Below are 5,080 nucleotides of genomic sequence, written 5' to 3' on the forward strand. Positions count from 1 at the left end.
GCAGTAAAAGAAAGTTTTTACCTAAATGTTTGAGTCTATAAATGTTGGCTAAAAATGTAAAAGATAAACTTTAATTAACCATGGAAGAAAAATTAATGCCATCAAGAAAAAAAAAAAGCATAGAATTAATACTGGAACTCAGGTATGATAACTCCTCATTCATTGCTGTAAGAAAGCCTGGATGTAAAAGTCCCCACCAGTATCTGACATGATAGCAGATAGCATGAGACTAATGGCCGATTAGATGAAATGACTGACCCACCTTATCAAACACCGGCATGAGTTCAGCAAAATCACTCTGATTTTTTATATCTTTTAAATGAGATTAGGGGCGCCTGGGTGGCTCAGTCGGTTAAGCGTCCAACTTTGGCTCAGGTCATGATCTCATGGTTTGTGGGTTCGAGCCCCGCGTTGGGCTCTGTGCTGACAGCTAGCTCAGAGCCTGGAGCCTGCTTCAGATTCTGTATCTCCCTCTCTCTCTGACCACCCTCCCCTGCTCACACTGTCTCTCTCTCTCTCTCTCTCAGAAATAAATAAATTCAAAAAAATTTAAATGAGATTAAGTTTCTGACCCAGGTTGCATCTGCGCTAGTGGTAAAATGGAAAAGTGTGGACATTAGAAGAAATTATTGTAATGCGTCAAATAAAATCTTAAGTAAAATTCATCATATAAATTAAACAGTGGTTGAAACTTTCCTAATTATATGTTGGTTGCCTACTGAAGACTAAGAGACTTCTAACGAATGAGTAAATGAAAGTTTTACTGAATTTTTATAATATCTTATATTTCTTTTTTTTATGTTTTATTTATTTCTGAGAGAGAGACAGCATGAGCAGAGGATGGTCAGAGAGAGACGGAGGCACAGAATCTGAAACAGGCTCCAGGCTCTGAGCTGGCTGTCAGCACAGAGTCCGATGCGGGGCTTGAACCCAGGAACTGTGAGATCATGACCTGAGCCGAAGTCGGACGGACACTGAGTCACCGAGGTGCCCCTAACATCTTATATTTCTATAGCACTATTCAGTTTTCCGCAGAACTCTTTTAAGCCTGTCAGTAGATATCAGTTGAACAAAAAACCTGGTGACAGGCCAGGATGAGTATTACTATATGCATATACTAAAGGTTGAAACTGAGACCCAGGAGTTGGAGTATGTTTATAGTAAGTGTAGGAAGTGCCAGGAGCAGGGACAGCTTTTCATTTAATCTTAGACCAGTACTCTTTCTATTTCAATACACTATCACTTTTTGGTGGATAAAATGCTACTCTAATGTTAATATCTCAATAAAGCTGGAAAAAATGTAATCTAGGAAATATATTTTGTTAAGGTGTTTAATACAAAATCAGCGTAAACTGCAGAAGTTTGTCCAACAGTTGGTGACAATAGCAGTGGTTTTATAAAATAAGGATTACTTCACTCTACAGAAAAACTTTGAACTCAGAAATTCCAGAACTGCATAATATGCTTTATTTGCATGACCTCCCAGGACAGGGAGTCAGGGCAACTTTGTGAACCTCAAGGTAATCAGTCAGATGAAGACTATACTTTCCCTGTAAATCCCCCAAAGCAAGTCAGAAAGCTTCTCTTCAGGCTGTACCCAAGAGGAAATGTTTAACTAAAGTCAATAACTGCTACTCCCCACCCTAGATCAATTTGTTAGTTCAGATTTTAGGTTTAAAGTGCCCTCTTAAATCTCCGTCAAAGCTTAGTCATTTAAAACTTGACCATTGTTCTCTTCTTGCCGTAAACAAAGATTGCTCCTACGTGCACTTTCAGTGATTTTCTTGTTTAATTACATGTCTCTCCCATCTTTACGTCTGGAGCACAAACTTTTCAACAATGTCATTTTATCTGCATGTACAAATGAGAAATTATAACTTCCTATTCTCTCCTGTGACCAAAATTTGGTATAGTTTATTTCTATGCTTATAAGGTTTAAAATTCCATAGCTACACTTGGCATAGAGGTTACATATTGTGTACAGTTTCCATGAAGAAATATAGTTGTATATCTAATATTGATATTTTGGGAACAATGATAAATTAACAAACATTTTTTGAGTAACTGGTTACTGTGACCAATCATATTTTCAGAACTCTTAAGTCAGGTGAGTCCATCAAGGGTTGGGCTGTGTTATTTATTTATTTATTTATTATTTTATTTTTTAGAGGGAGGAGGAGAGTGTGAGTGAGGGGAGAGGATCAGAGGGAGGGAGAGTGAGAATCTTAAGCAGGCTCTATGCTGAGCGTGGAGCCTGGTGTGGGGCTTGATCCCACAACCCTGGGATCATGACATGAGCGGAAATCCAGAACCAGATGCCCGATCTCCTACCTAATATACAAGAATTAGGATTCCACAGATGCTTGTTGAATGAAGAACACTTTGATAAGAGGAAATAGCATTTTGAGAAAGAGAGAGCAAGCAAACACACACACGGGAGGAGCAGAGAGAAGGTGAGAGAGCAAATCTCAAGCAGGCTCCACACTGTCAGCTCGCAGCTCTACATGGGACTTAAACTAAGAACTGTGAAATCATGACCTGAGCTGAAATCAAGTCAGATGCTTAATCAACTAAGCCACCCAGGCTCCCTGGAAACAGCATTTTAAGTATGCATTATCTTTGAATATTCTCACTTGGGTAAAATACTCTCTGTACCTCATCAATTTTAAGGTTGCTAGATTTACATTATATGATATTTGGAACATACTTTTATACCAAAAATATTCAGTGATTATCTAAAATTCAAATTTAACTGAGTGTTCTGCATATATATTTTTAATGTTTATTTGTTTTTGAGAGAGAGACAGAGCATGAGCAGAGGAGGGGCAGAGAGTGAGGGAGACACAGAATTGGAAGCAGGCTCCAGGCTCTGAGCTGTCAGCACAGAGACTCACATGGGATTTGAACTCACTAACCATAAGATCATGATCTGAAGTCAGATGCTTAACTGACTGAGCCACCCAGGCACTTCCCTGAGTGTTCTGTATTTTATCTGACAACCCTATCAATTTATACCAACAATATGCATTGAGTCTCTGATGGGTGTCGGGGACTTGGCCAAGCAATGTCATTAGACTGTAGTGAAAGAAGTAGATCCAGTGTAACCTTCCTGGCAATAACAATCTAACAGAGAAGACAGGCATTGAACCATCCTGTACTTAATTTTGATGGTAAAGTGCTATTAAAGAGATGTTTGAAATAATTAACAGTGGACCTGATCAAGTCAGGGGTTAGAGAAGGCTTCTCTAGCCTAGAGGAAGACAACTGACCTCTGAGTAAGAGGGCCTTGGTGAGGTGAAGGGGTCAGGTGAAGGCCCCTCCCAGCAGTTAAAAAGACCTGTTCAAGGACCTTGGGAGATTAAAGAGTGCAGGAATTTTCTGCAAGAGAAAAAAGGCCAGCATGGCTGGGGATTGGCAAGGGGAGAAGAACTGGGTCTAGCACAGTTTTGTAGGCCCAATAAAAATTTGCCTACTGGGCCCAAGTACAGTGTTAGGTAGTGGGAAATTAAGGCCAGGGGCACCTGGGTGGCACAGTTGGTTGAGTGTCAGACTTCGGCTCACGTCATGATCTCCCAGTTTGTGAGATGGAGCCCCACTTCAGGCTTGCTGCTGTCAGCGCAGAGCTGGCTTCAGACCCTGTCCACCTTTTCCCTGCCCCTCCCCTGCTCATTCTCTCTCTCTCTCTTAAAATACACAAGTAAAAAATAAGTACATAAAAAAAAAATGATAGCCAAATCCAGCCCCAAGAAACTCACTCTGTAGTAACTCAAAGGAAATGAGGATAAAGAATAGATAAGAAATTAAATTTGAATTCTACTTTCAAGGAGCATGGTTACAGATACCTTTGTGGTAATGGACAGGTTTTCAGACACTTCTAAAGATTTGTTTTTATTAAATTTAAGTGCTGTGTCTGTAGTTATCTGCTGGAATGTCCTTGGAGGATGTTTGAATAGCATTTTTGAAATGTGGACAGTCTCATACTGAAGAGCCAGTAGAAATCCACCGTTAGTATCCTTGCAGCGAACTAGGTAAACTCCAACTTTACAGCCGTTATTTTCAAAGATGTGTTTAGAAAAAGAACATTAAAAAAAAAAGCCATAACCATGTTAAGAATTTTCACCGAATGCATTGTGTTTTAGCCTAGTTCTTCAGTTCCAGTGGCCATGAACTTCTCAGCATTACTCCAAATTTCTCTTTGTGAGGATTTACTTATGGAAGAGGTAGGACACACATTCTTTGTCATGTAGAGTGCAAGCTAAACTGGCGGTTTTTACTATGATTACAAAATAGGGACACTACCAATTGTCATACACCTTGGTGCTCTAAATATAATTAATAGCATGATGTTCTGACCCCTTCGTTTACCTTAACCCCAAATCTTCCAGATCTTCAAAACAATTGTAAGAGAAATATTTCTTAAATTTGAGGGGCACCTGGGTGGCTCAGTCGGTCCGACTTCTGGTCAGGGCATGATCTCACATTTCATGGGTTCGAGCCCCGAGAGCTCCGCATCGGACTGTGCTGACAGCTGAGCCTGGAGCCTGCTTCAGATTCTGTGTCTTCCTCTCTCTGCCTCTCCCCTGCTCATACTCTGTCTCGCTCTCAAAATTAAATAAACATTAAAAATTTTAAAAAAATTTTTAAGAAAAAATTAGGACGTGGGAATTAAGTGAATTGGACTGGCTTGGAACGTCATGTTACAACAATTATTTATGTTACATTATAATTTTTATAGCATAATTTTCCATCTAGTATCTCAACAAATCATATTATTTTTAATGAAATATTTGACACCAATATTCTTTGAAGAACTAGTCTTTCAGTTAAGAGATCCCAGGATTTTAATTTACGAACTCCTTTGCCATTCGCAAGTAGAGCCAAACGATACCAGACAACAAACACCCTACATAGGAGGAGGTATCATGAGACGACCGAGGGCTAAGGGAAGGATTGACTGGGTAATTCTCGCGAGAAGCACCGCATTCACTATTTTTCGCGATATTTTGGTGCCCAACCTTTTCCCCAGCTCTCGCAGGATCACGGTTAATCTCGCGATACTTGGGAAGTTCCGTGGGGAAAA

The sequence above is a fragment of the Hyaena hyaena genome, unplaced genomic scaffold, assembly GCF_003009895.1.
Source record: "Hyaena hyaena isolate Hyena2069 unplaced genomic scaffold, ASM300989v1 scaffold_29, whole genome shotgun sequence".
Taxonomy (NCBI): domain Eukaryota; kingdom Metazoa; phylum Chordata; class Mammalia; order Carnivora; family Hyaenidae; genus Hyaena; species Hyaena hyaena.